The sequence below is a fragment of the Drosophila takahashii genome, chromosome 3R, assembly GCF_030179915.1.
Source record: "Drosophila takahashii strain IR98-3 E-12201 chromosome 3R, DtakHiC1v2, whole genome shotgun sequence".
NCBI lineage: Eukaryota > Metazoa > Arthropoda > Insecta > Diptera > Drosophilidae > Drosophila > Drosophila takahashii.
Window position 1 is genome coordinate 7911221 of NC_091681.1, and position 14506 is coordinate 7925726.

A 14506-nucleotide genomic window follows, 5' to 3' on the forward strand; every position below is an offset into this window, starting at 1 on the left:
GTGCGAGGGAGATGGATATATAACATATTGATTGCGCATAACTTTTTAATGAATGGTCCGATTTAAATATAGCATTCTCTCTTGTTTTTTTATCGCTTTGGTCCATGACCCACCTTCTCGTCTATCGATTGATACGTCAGAGCAAGAAGGATTCTTACAAATCTGCTACTGAGTTTAGAAAGGAGCTTAAAATAGATGCGACGGACCAAACTGTTCGTAAATATTTCAGGCAACATAACCTAAAAGTCTGCAGCCTGATAAAGGTAATCTTAATAATAATAATATTCCTAAGGGAATGAAGTTTGCAAAGGATCATGCAAATTGGTCACCCGAACATTGGAGGAATATTTTATGGTCAAATAAGAGCAAGGTTATGTTGTTTGGTGGAAAAGGATCCAGACCGTATGAATATAAACCCCAGTACACCGCCCAGTATTATATAACTTAAAAACTAAACTTTTTTTTCATTTCCAGTTTCTTTGGTGATGGTATTACATGATTTTATAGAGCTAACGATGAAGGTAAGAGACTTAGCAGACAGCACTATGATTGTTACATCATTTGTGCCCCTTAGACTAGTTTCAAAGACTGCTTACTACAAAATTGTTTGAAAGATTCCACGGCCATCATCTACCCGATATTGCAGACCAATCCGCTTCAAATGTAAAAAATGTACAAGCTCGGACACTCTTTGCAACTGACCATGGTTGATGGTAAATGTTTAATGCATTGAGTGATACAACATAGACAAAACTTAAAAAATGTAATGGCAAGCCTAGAGAAATGATTACAAAAAGGAATTTTCTATAATTTAGAAAAAAATTTCTGATAAGCAGAAATCCTTTTCTAAAATCAAAAAAAATTGCCATAAAATTGCGAAAATTTCATTAAATCCAGAAAGTACTTTTCTTGAAAATAGAATTTTTTCTTAAAATAAGAAAGGACTTTTTTTAATTTCAGAAAATGTTCTTTATTTTAATAAAATGTATATATATTTGTTTTACTTTTTTATTTCCTAAACAAGAAAGAGAAAAGAAAATAAAACAGATGAAAAGAAAATTATTAATTTTTCCTAAACAAAAAAGGAAAGCAAAACAAAAAAGATAAAAATAAGATAATAAATATTTCCTAAAGAAAAAAGAGAAAAGAAAACAAAAAAAGATCCAAATTACATTATAAATATTTCCTAAACAAAAAAGAGAAAAGAAAACAAAAAAGATAAAAATTTATTAATATTAATATTAAGTAGGTATTTAATATATTACCTATTATTAAAATTTACTTACTTACTGCCAGATTATCAACAATACCTGAAATTGAAATTATGCCTGCAATCGAAAATAAAAATTAATATTAGAGAAGGATGGTATTTGCGGCCTGCAATAGTATGCCCTTTGCTTACCATAAATTTTCACACACTTACCAAATTTATATTTAAATTTATTTAAATTGCTTAAATATTAATTGCCTCTTAAAGGGATCGCACTTTAACTTTCTTAAATCAAATAAAAACACCTCTTAACGAGGTAAAAAACTAGTGACGATCGCACCTTCAACGTACAAAAGTTCTGATATAAACTTTTGTGACGAAAAATAATTTTAGATGCGACTAAATAAGTACGCTACCTAAAATTTACTCGTTCGGCCCGCTTTAGCAAATATTTAATATCTACACGAATGTTTTTCTGTTTTAGCGTGCCGAATGAATAAATTTTAGGTAGCGTACTTATTTAGTCGCATCTAAAGTTATTTTTCGTCACAAAAGTTGATATCAGAACTTTTGTACGTTGAAGGTGCGATCGTCACTAGTTTTTTACCTCGTTAAGAGGTGTTTTTATTTGATATCAGAAGTTTTTGTTTGTTTACTTTTGCTCTCATAGGTGCTAATATAAACATTTAAATTTAAATTGGTCATAAATCATAATTCTTAAACTATTGTATTTTAACGAATTAAGTTAAAAAGGCGTTGAAGTATTTCAAAATACCTTTTAAACGAGGTATAGCACATGTCTGTACCTTTAGTAGTGTAGAACTTAAAAACTAACGAAATTTAGCCATTTTTAGCTATTTTCCCGCTAAAGTAGCGGCTTTTTCCAAAAGTCGTAGAACAAAAGATTCCTATATGGAACTCTTAAGTGCAAATTTACTGATTCCATGACCCTAAAATACAGTTCGGATACCCTCCCACAAAATTCAATACTCAGGGAGCGTTAATTGTTCGAGCTGGCAAAAGTGGCTATTTTCGTATAAAAATAACTTTAAAACGTGACTTTTTACAGTAATGTGTTATATACCAAAATTTAAGGAATCTCAAGGGCTATACAGTTTAAGGTTTTAAAGAAAATCGTTAGAGCCGTTTTTGAGAAAAATAAAAAAAAGCTAAAAAAAAAGTTTTAAAAAATTGTCTTTTGTTCATATTTTTTTAATTATTACATTTACACAAATTGCATATAGAAGGCGTTTATAGCATTTAAAAATACCTTTCAAACGAGATGCAGCACAAGTCTGTAGCTTTAGTAGTATAGAAGTTACGGCTTTCCGATTTTTAGCTATTTATAGCTGTTTTCCCGCTAAACTAGCGAGTTTTTCCAAAAGTGGTAGAACAAAAGTTTTTTATATCGATGTGATGAACGTCATATAAAATTTTCAAAACTTAAAAAACATGTTTTGGACAAGTGGACAAGTGGACAAACTGACAAACAGAAATTAATTTTCATTTTGGGAAGAAGAAGAAAATCTTATTTTGGCTATAACTTTTGAACAGAGAGTCGGATTTTGACAAATGATCCCTCATTCGACGGGTATTTTCAAGAGGAATACAACTAAAACATTGCGAGGGGGCATTTATCCCCACCGGCCCCAACAGCTCCAAATTTCGAAATTTTCAATTTTTCACTTTCACCGCTCTCTCTCCCAAGCCAATTGATTTTCTTAAAGTCTTGGTATGCAATCCTTTAAGTTTTTGCAATACCTTTCGATTGGTGTATTACTCATTACGATCGGACTATCACTGCCGATTTTCAATTTTGCGGCTATATAATAGTAGTCGCCTTCGCACACTCTCCTGGTGCGCTTCGTCACTACATGGACTGCCGTCCATAGTGATAGGCTCAACACAAACTTATTACTTTGAATGCTCATCCAAAACTGAGCACAAGGGTTCAAAATGCAGCGCAACGCAAGCAACTCTCTCGCGAGAGACTGCATTTCCAAAACAACAACGCAATAAAAGTTACAGCTACGCACAAGAAAATTCTCGATCATACGCACAAACACACATAAACATATACATACATACGCCAAAAACTGTCGTCGCAACGCGCCGCGGACTAACCCCTTGTCTTCTTCTTTTTCGTTTCAAAGAAAGAGTGAGAAGCATAAAAGAAATACAAAATGTTTTTCTTAAATCTATGGTGATTTTCTAATTCTACTTTTCTGTTTTCAAGAAAATTTTTTTTTTAACTCAGAAAAATTCTTAAAATTTAGAAAAATTTACCGTACTTTTTATGGCGGCTTTCTAGTTTCTAGGAAGGACTGAAGTACATTTTTTCTTAATTTAATGGCGAAATCGCCATTAATTTAAGAAAACTTTTGGAGAGCAAACTAGGAAAAAACACCATTGATTTAAGAAAAAAAATCATTTTTCTAAATTTTAGAAAGGTTTTTCATAAAATTCTGATTTTATGGTTTTTTTTCCTAGATTCAAGAAAACAATTTCTAAAATTCTGAAAATTTTCTAAAATTAAGAAAAAATTTCATTTTATGGCGATTTTCTAAAATTTAGGAAAATACATTTTTTTAGTGTATACATTTTTTGAACAGCCTCTTACCCACGGTTGCCACTTTAAAAATTTTTTATGAGCCAAAAAAAGATTAAAAATGAGCCAATGTGAATAAAAAAGCTCCAAATTTTTACCATATAGGGGAGTGTAGGGTATTGTGACGAACTTTTTGTAGGGTATGGTGATGAATTTTGACCATTGATTTTATGTAAAAAAAACTCTAATATTACCATATAACATTGAATGCTGCAGTTTTATTGTTGTTTTGTATTGGTATTATGTGCGATTATGTGGTATTGATGTGCCGTCAGATTAATTTAATTTTAAAAAAAATTGCACTTTGACCAATTTCTTTTTCGGTAAGTTTGACCATTATCTTATTACTTCTTTCCTTTCCGTATCCAAAATAACTTTTCCGAAAATTAAATATTTTTTTTTCCTGTAAAAAGGATGGTTTACGCCAAACGCTGTGGGATTTTGCTACGTTGGAATTTCGAATCGTATTTTCACAGAAATATGCTCAGTAGATGTAAGCAACTTTCTGCTTTTACACTTTTAAAAAATATTTATTTTTGGGGAAGTTACATTAAAAATCAAATCGTTCGTCACCTTACCCTACACTCCCTTACCAAGTTACCATACCAGCGGAATAATTTAGTTTCGATCTGGAACTTTTGGGTTTCAGCCATTATTCACTTTTAAAATTGCAAAAAAAAAATGCATTAATACAAAAATGAAATCGTTTTTTTTCAAGTTAAAAATATTTTTATCGCTATTAGCAAAAAAAAAGAGCCAAATTCAATAAAAATGGGCCAAAGAGCCAGCGGGAAAAAAGAGACGAATCTGGCAACCGTGCTTTTACCACTTTTTTTTATTCACTCATCGTACAGATAGGACAATACCCGTTAAAAAATTCGATACCCGTTGAAAAATATCTTTTACATTTCGATAGGTATTAATGAACACAATAAAACTGCATTACTTTTCCGTAATCTTTAAAGATGTGGGTGCCAGACACCTTTTTAAATCGTTTGAGGGCGATTGTAGGCGTTAGAGGGAGCATGGAGCTCGGCTGAAATAAACTTGTGCTGCGTAGAAAGCCCAAGAATACGTGTGGCTATTCCAAACTTTCTAGCTTTTGTAGTTTTCGAGATCTCAGCGTTCATACGGACAGACAGACAGACAGACGGACATGGCTAGATCGACCCTGATCAAGAATATATATACTTTATACTTTTGCACGATATAACTAGTACAGGCCTATAATACGGAATATTTTATTCACGAGCACTATTCCTAATAGGTTTAATAGGGACGTTGCCAATAATGGCTATTAAAAAATTTGCTTAACCTCGAAAAACTTGTTGGCTTGGCAATACAAGTTTAAATGCTAACGTGGAAGTTTGAGTTTGGACCCAAAAGTTAGCTATTGAATAAAGACTGGAGTTGTGCTAATGCAATTTTTACAAGTTTCAGGGATCTTATATCTAATTCTATCTTCCGAATAGAATTGGTTGCTAGTACCATAAACTTTATAAAATCTACCCACTACAGGGCCATAAATAAATTTATTTCCAAAAAAAGAAATTGAATTTGAATTTGGAAAAAAGTTTATCAATTTGGCCAACACAATAAGGACGCTAATTAGGAATGATCAAAGATTCAATAAGCATTTGTCATATTACCGTAATTTTATATCAGAGGAAAACGCCAAAAAGGATTTTGATAAAGATCCCTTCGATATAAAATGTAAGAATTTGTCGCCCCTAATTCAGTTTCTATCGATAAAACAGTAAGTGTATTTGTTGAACAATCTCATGACGAATACATTGAGTTTATATGCAACGAGACGTGTTGTGCAACGAATAAAATACGTGGAGAAAAGAATATATCAGTTCTCATTGGTTGCATATATTCCAGAATGTAATCCAGTGCAGCATGCCATTTTGTCAAAGCACTTCACTTACGATATTGTTCGCTTTTTAAGTGGGCTAAATAGGTATTGCAAAGTTATTGCCAAAATGGAAGCGCATCGTAACCGATGTTAGTATAGCCATTTTAAATGATTTTAACGATTTAGATATGATTGCTTACAATACTCTGTGCTTCCTCTTTTTATATGGCGTTCAATTTTGCACAAGTCACTATGCCAAAATGCGTGCTGATATCGACAGAACCGTTGGATTGGCAAACAGTTAGCTAAAAGATTTGGTTAAAATAATAAAAAAGTAATATTATTACAATTCAGAAGTTGGAGGAGCGCTTTTGCAATGTAATACTTATTCTTTCTATCTCATATAGCAGCTGAGCCAAATCTAAAAATGCGAGGAGATGCCATGAATCCCATTACAGATCAGAGAGAATTTAAAAAAATATTCACGTCTATCATGCAGGATATCACTGAAAAGATATCAGAGCAATCAAAAATGGGCCAAGCAAACATATACCATCATCCTGAAATGGCAGATGTTATTTTGGGAAAATTGTCATTTTTATTGATCCTAACAATAAAAGGCACAGCAATGGTGCAATTGACTCAATGGTCCAGCGAGTTGAAGGATTCAACTTAGGGCCGGTTTCTCGAGTGCCGGCTAACATTTCTCGAACAGATAAAGTCCCTGCTAAGGCATTTCGACTTTCTCGATGTGAGAGCTAACTTTGACAGGGACTCGGAGTCCCTGTTAGGCGTTTTCGGCTCGATAGAATGACAGCTGAAATTGTATTACCCAAATGTTTGGAAAAATCACTAAATTATCAAAAAATACAAATACAGATTTTTCCAGTTTTCAACACTTTTCCGCTTGCAATCAAAGCGTAAGGAAACAACGTGAAGTGCAATCAAATCGTAATCAGAATGATAGCTGATTTCCCAAAGCCAACTAAGGTCCGTTTTCTCGTCCGCTTGTTAAATTTAAAGTAAACTTTAAACTCTTATTTCCCATACGATTTCAAGGTTTTATCCCTACTTTGAATTTAACAAATGGACGAAAAAGTGGCCCTAAGAAGAAGAAACGGAATCACAGCCGACTTTTCCTTTGAATTATACCCAAACAGCTGATGAAGTAATCGAAGCACGGCATTTTTTGCGCTTTACAGCACAATTCTGTGCGTTAACAGCACTCTGTAATTGTTTCTCGTTCAGATAAATTAAAGCTGTCGAGAAAGCGGATTTGCTTTTACGAACAGTTTATCTGGTCTTTAAGTTTTTCCGACAGATAGCTATCAGGGACTTTGACAGGGACTCGAGAAACCGGCCCTTAGAAAGGAAAAAAAGGCATTAGGAAACCTGGATTATTTGAAAGTAATTTTTATGAGAGTTCGGCAGAGCAACAAATGAAAACTTTTTTGAAAAGAAGTGAAACAAAACTTTTATTAATTTGAAAAAATATAAAAAGTTTTAAAAGTATCAAACTGTACAAAGAAGGTCTACGAAACCGAGAAATTTAAGAAACTCGAAGAATCGATAAATGAAATATCAAAAACAATACCTAGCATTGGACACTATGGAATGCGCCTAAAAAGTTTAAAAACGAGTAGAATGTCTTGTCATTCTCCGAGTTACGAGCCGCTGCAAAGCTTTTTGGTTGCACCAACAATGTGCGTCAAGTTAGCGTCGGTGACTTTAGCGGCGATAGCAGAACGGTGGAATCTGGAACACGGGGCCAATTTTTATTTTTTGATTTCTGGGGCTTCTGGGGGCCAAATCGAATGGGACTTACAATGTTTTTGGCGCTAATTTTTTCTTATTTAATTAAAATTAAGCAACTACAAACTTGGCGGTTTTCTTTTACAGGTACATAAGTGCTGTAAGTCCCGCATATTATGACGAGGGCTGCATAGTAAAAACTGCGAATTTCGGCAATTAAGAGTAAAATAGACAATATCTCGGGAACGGCTGAACCGATTTTGATAAAACATTCACCAAAATGATTAGCTTCGAACGAGCGTTAGTGGTCGAAATATTAAAGACATTATAGCTTAGTAGAAAATAAAAATTTTAAATGGCCAGTGCTAACTAGCGCCAAATTCTAGGATATCGAATGACTATCGATGTATTAGTATGGTTAGTGTCTACACTACGTGCAGAAATAGAAACATGGGGCACCCGATGGCCGTGGGCGGCAATTGCCCACACAGCTTAAATGTTTCTTAATTATCTCGAAAACTGACGATAATAATTTAATGAAACTTTTACTGTAGTTAGTTAATGTAATTAGCAATTTTCTGGGATACCGTGCAATGTGGAGCACGCTCTGTGAAAGGAGAGATAATTCATTTTAAGTTAGCGTCGAAAACAGGAAGCACCCGATGGCCGTTGGGGGTATTTTCCCATACAGCTGAACTGTGGGCGAATATCTCGAAAACTGACGATAATAATTTAATGAATCTTTTACTGTAGTTAGTTAATATAATTAGAAATTTTCTGAAATAGCGTGCAATGTGGAGCACGCTCTGCGAAAGGAGAAATAATTCATTTTAATTTAGCATCGAAAACAGGAAGCACCCGATGGCCATTGAGGGCATTTCCCCATGCCGCTAAACTGTTGGACAAATATCTCGAAAACTGACGATAATAATTGTTTAAAACTTTTACTATAATTAGTTCATTTAATTTCTGATTTTTTGGGATACCGTGCAACATGGGGCACGCTCTGTGAGACGCAAAAATAATTCATTTAAGTTAGCGTCGATATTGAATTTGTAAGTCGGTTGTTGTATCGGATACTGCGGTTCATGTCATAGCTGGCCATGGTTCTTGTACTGCAGTTGGGGGCTGTCCATATATTACGTAATCACGTTTTTGCTGATTTTTGACCCCCTCCCCCCCTTGGTGATCAAACGTAATCTTTCAAAAAATACCCCCCCCCCCCCCCCAATGATTACGTAATCCCAAGAATAAAATTTTTTTTGTTTTAATATGTGGATTCAAACAGAGATGCAACCCAATCTTTAATATTGTTTATAAATGGAGTTTGATATGACACATTCGGTTCGTATACGCTGAAATTATCTCCAACATACTCTTCGTCAAGCCATTCCAGGTCTTCGCATTCTTCGTGTGATTAACCACTAAACATTCTCTTTCTCGCCGCCCAGCCACTAAAAAAAGTTTTTTCTCTGCTTTCCTATCTAAGTTTGCAGATATATTTAAAGAAAAAAAGTTTTTAAAAAAATTCTTTAAATAAAAAAATACATATAAAATTCTTACGTAATGATTTTGCAAGACCCCCCCCCCCCGCCCTCCCCATGTAATCAAACATAATCATTTCAATGACCCCCTCCCCCCCCCTAGGTGATTACGTAATATATGGACAGCCCCTTGGCGGTATTCTAATATCCGTTTAAAATTGAACTGTTAGGCGATTTTCTCGAAAACTGACGATAATTTTTTAATAAAATTTTCAGGGAGCATAGCCTAATTAACCCCCCGTCATACTATAAGCTCGAAAGTGTGGAGCACGCTCTGTGAAAAAAGTTATGGATAAATTAATTTTTAAGCACTTTTTTTGTATGGGCGGATTCAGAGGTTGGTCCACTGTTAACCGATTTTCTCAAAAACTGACAATCATTTTTTGATGCAATTTTCCTCAAATGTCCTTCAAAGGACCTTTAAGCTAAGCTAGCGCGCATTGTGGAGCACGCTCTGTGAGTGGAGATATTCCCCAAAACGTGGGGACCTGATTTTTTGAATGCATTTTTTTCACACTTCCGAGCATCGGCCAGATCGCGAATTACCTAGATCGAAAGAGAATTTCATTCTAAACAAGTTTGCAGTTCAAATTGTTCGATTTGTCCCCCAGAAGCCCCAGAAATCAAAAATAAAAATTGGCCCCGTGTTCCAGTTTCCACCGTTCCGCTATCGCCGCTAAAGTCACCGACGCTAACTTGGCGCACATATATTTTTCGACTAGTAAAACTCTTAGCCGAACTAGCCGTACTAGGCTTTAGGAAAAAAACACCTAATGGATGCTATTCTAAATCAAAATGTGTATTTATCCCATAAAATATTCAGGAGTGTTAGTTTCTGGGCTCTACTCTAAAACTGGGTAAGAATTTCTCAAGTGCGCATATGAAATTTTAGATTTTCTTCAAACTCGGGTACCTCGTAGAGTTTGGCTTGGTTATCATCTGTGATTTTTATACCCGTTACTCGTAGAGTAAAAGGGTATATTAGATTCGTGCAAAAGTATGTAACAGCTAGAAGGAAGCGTTTCCGACCCCATAAGGTATAGATATTCTTGATCAGGGGCACTAGCCGAGTCGATCTAGCCATGTTCGTCTGTCCGTCTGTATGAAAGCTGAGATCTCACAAACTACAAAAGCTAGAAGGTTGAGATTTTCCACACATATTCTTTGGCTTCCTACGCAGCGCAAGTTTATTTTAGCCGAGCGCCACGCCCCCTCTAACGCCCACAATCGCCCAAAATGGGTCCTGCGCCCACATCTTTAAAGATTTTCGAGAAGTATAAATGCAATTTTGTTGTGTATATTTATACCTATCGAAATGTAGAAGACATTTTTCAAATCGGACCATTTATTAAAAAGTTATACGCAATCAAAATATCTACATATATCTATCTCCCTCGCACTCCCTTTAGCTGAGTTTATTATTAGTCGGGATTATTAGTCGGGACACCAACCCGCGTTCGCACTTCCTTTAGCTGAGTGACGGGTATTAGATAGTCGGGACACCAACCCGATTTAGGAGCGCTATGATTTTTTGAAGTTAAGAACTTAAAAAATGTTATCAAACTTCAAATTAGTATATCTCGAGAACGGCTTAGAAGAACAACGTGTAACTTTTAACGTTTTTAAATGTGTACTGGGGGAGTTAGAAAATAATTTTCTTAAATTTTTTGTTGTCCAATAAGTATGAATTTTAATTATTTGAAATTTTGTATTGCGGTTTTGACTGTCTTCTTCATCCTATAAAAGAAACTTAATTATCCAAGATTGTCCATCTTATAATCAACTTAATTTACCCGAAGAAACATTTTTGTTCCTTTTTATCATTTCCAAGATATATAATTTTTTATGCGGATATAGAAAAACCCTATTTATATTTCCAATGAGTACAATTCTTACATGTTTAGGCTGAAAGTTTGCACAACTCAATTACTCACTAATATTATGCACACATATTAATATCATAATTTTACCACCGTCCCTTCATGTAGCTGCCATACAAATCGATGGGGTTTGTTATTGTTAGGAAAGTAGGCTTTGAAAAATTAAAATTACAATCTGAAACAAAAAATTTGCTTGGTAAAATTAACCAAAAAAGATAGTTACGTAACTATGAAAATAAAGTGTATTTTGTTTTTGCTTTGGGTGTGTGTCTTTGCTAATTGTGTGTATTTTGTTGTTGTAGAATAACTATTTACTTAGTAGAATTGACAATTTTGCTGGTTGGGGCCTGTTTGACAATTATTAAAGTTGATTTTACCAAGTTTTTTTTTTGTGTGTAGGCTACCAGAACGATGGAGTTACGGTGGGAATAAGGTGAGGTTAGTGCGGGGTTAAGTTGCGATTAAGGAGTATTAGGTAGATTAGGGTAAAAGTAATGTAAAGAAAGGGTGAAGGTAAGAAAGGTAAGGTTCGTTTGGGTCAAGGTGACAAACAAGTTTAAATAAGGAAAAGTGAAGTTAAAGTAGGTAAATATAGTAGGGAACACTCGTGAATCACCGGGTGAATCACTCGTGACATGTCATTTGGCACTCGTGACGCACTCGTGACTTTCCATAGAGACATATATCCGACTAAATAATTTGTATATGTTCAGTAAAAACGCAATTTCTTAAAACTGTTACTGTTATTTATTTAAAAAAAAAATATTTAAAAATATATTAAGGGGCCATTTTTTTAAGCTAAACTAAAAAATTGAATTATAAAATCAAGTTAAATAAAAAATTGAATTATGTAAATGTACTGTTTAAGTAAATTCAAATTTTATGAATAAACAATTTAAGTCTATAACAGGAAATTAATTTGTTTATTTCGAAATATAATAATGCTCACTGTTGGATCAACACAGAAACATTTCTATTAAAACATATATAATCATTTCCGATAAACTTATGAATTGTATTTGAATCTCGCGCGTATCATTTTTTGCATTTTTGTATTTACCATTCTTGCATTTGTATTTACCATTCACCATTCTTGTATTCACCACGAGTTGGCCGCTGCGCCGACACGAAAAGGGTCTTTATAAAAATCACGATCGCCCAGAGCACACACAGTTCGCAACTCGAGTTTTCTTTTAATCAAAATCGCTAAATTCGACCTAATCACACCGCCCAAATCACAACCCCGGCAAGAAAACGCTCTTGTCCCTACATTTGGCGAACAACGTGGAGCTGTGTGATTAATTTCACTTAAGTTGGATTTTTTGTCGTTGGATCGCTCAATCGTCATCCCCCTTTTCGTCGTCGCTTCGCACAGTTGCCATTTACCGTTGTTCTTCGCCTCGCTGGAAGTTTGCCTGGAAACACACGCCGTTCGTTTACAGTTGGTTTATTGGAAATTTTTACTCGCACACAAAGCTGGAAGTCGTCGTCGCTGGCTCAACTGGAACTTCGCTGGATAACCAATTAGTATTATATTTTCGTCGCCAACGGTACTTGAAGGTATCTGGTCTATTTTGTTTCACTAAAACTAGCGGAACAATTCTATTGCAACAATATGAGTCTCGATCAGCTAAAACAGCAGCGTGTAAACATTCGCAGGAACATTTCTCGGATCGGTAGCAAGCTACAGGGTACACATGAGGAAGAAAATTCGTCGGATATGTCTACGGGTCAGCTAAACTGCTGGCTTGGAATTCTGGAGGCATATTTCAATCAGCTGATGGCAGTCCAAACAAAAATAGAGGAGCTTCACCCTTCGGATTGAAGATTTATATGTCTCCGTCAAAGTTGGGATTAAAGAGCAGCTTGGAGAAGATTTTCAGAACTCCACTGTATTCGAAAAGGCATCAAGTCATTCCCTTGTATCGTCGTTGAAACTACCTGCCATTGAGCTCCCCAAATTTGACGGGAATTATGCTGGCTACAAAAACTTCATTACATCGTTTAAGCAAGTGATAGATCAACATGCAGGCTTATCGAATATTGAAAAATTCAATCAGCTTATCAGTTGCTTATCTGGAGCAGCTTTAGAAACAGTAAAGGCTTTTCAAATTACTCCCGATAACTACCCAAAGGCTCTTGAGCGCCTTAAGGAGCGCTATGATATCCCCACTCTGGTATTTTTAGATAGCATATCATCCTTGTTCAACCTGCCAGCCGTTACCAAACCAAATAGTAACCAACTTCGTAGCCTAATAGATAATGCTGCCGCTCTATATAACTCGCTGAGGTCATTGGGCTCTGAATCCGATATTGCTCAGGCTAATTTTAATTATAATGCAGAAAGTTTATCCGCTCACCAGGAAGAAATGGAACGAGTCATTAAGCTTTGCGGGCTTACCCAAATGGAAGGAGTGTATAGCACTAATTGATAGGCATTGTAAATACCTGGAAACCTCCGACCAGACCGAAACTAGTACGAAAGCGCACCAGGCAGCTAGTGGCGGTAGATATCGCTATCAGCAAGGACAACGTCTAGGGGCAAGCTTTAATTGTACCACTCAGATCTGTCTCTATTGTTCCGATGCTAATCATAAAATATTTAGCTGCCCCCAATTCAAAACTCTAACAGCCCTGCAGCGGTATGAGGTTGCTAAAAGACAATTGCTCTGTCTAAACTGCTTAGGCAAGGGACATCATCTGTCTAAGTGTCCTTCTAGCCTGAAATGTCGTTTGTGCTCTCGATCACATCACACCCTGCTTCATCGTGAGAGTGCAAATTTAGTTCAGCAAACCCAGTCGGAACCACCATCCAGCGTCGACGTTGTTTCTCACATAGCCTGTGTGAGGGCTATTCACATGACCAAGTCATCTTGGCCACGGCCATGGTTTTGGTAAGGGATGCAAACGGTAGTTATAGAATTGGTCGAGCATTACTTGATTCATGCTCGCAAGTCAACTTTCTTTCTGATAGTTTCGCTCAAGCCCTTCGGTTACCACGGAGTAACAGCAATATAAATATCTGCAGCATCGGGGACAGCCAAACTCGGATAAGATAACTGGCAACAACAGCAATTAAGTCTCGGCTTAACAATTTCGAACTTGCGCTTGAATTCTGTGTCACTAAGCATATCGCCTATCAGCCAGATGCCGATATAGACACCTCATTTTGGAATTGGCCTCGAAATGCTCCACTAGCAGATGATACATTCTATAGAACTCGCCCAATAGATTTGCTGTTAGGAACTGAAGCATTTTTCGACATCATCTCAGTCGGACAAATCAAACTTGGTCCTAGCCTTCCTACCTTACAGAAAACCTTGTTTGGACGGGTTGTCACTGGTCGCTGTAAACGGGCTAGTCCGACAACATCGCACTGTTATTCTCTTACATTAGAGGAATCGATTAACAAAAACCTGGAAAAACTTTGGCAGTTGGATGAAGTGGAAAGGGCAGACAAGGTCTTCCCCGAACATGGTAGTTGTGAGCAAGCCTATCTGAAAACAGTATACCAGGAGGCGAATGGTAGAGTAGTCGCACAGCTGCCGTTCAAGGATGATCCTTCAATGTTGGGCAAGTCCTACGACACAGCTCGTAGTAGATATGAATCACTTGAGCGTCGTTTACAGGGATCTGAAGTCAAGGCTGCGTACG

At 35.9% G+C, this 14506-nt stretch overlaps 1 protein-coding gene across 2 annotated transcripts in view; it reads left to right on the forward strand.

Moving 5' to 3' along the window:
- LOC138913438 (uncharacterized) overlaps nucleotides 1-14506 on the forward strand; it is a 96588-nt gene that overhangs the window by 51074 nt on the left and 31008 nt on the right. The window contains exon 1 of one of the 2 annotated variants that reach the window (XR_011419180.1): nucleotides 9752-9829. The exons of the other annotated variant lie outside the window; for it this stretch is intronic. The gene's annotated coding sequence lies outside the window, so the exon portion shown is untranslated. Of the gene's footprint in view, nucleotides 1-9751; nucleotides 9830-14506 lie in introns of those variants that run through there. 2 annotated transcript variants of the gene reach the window in all.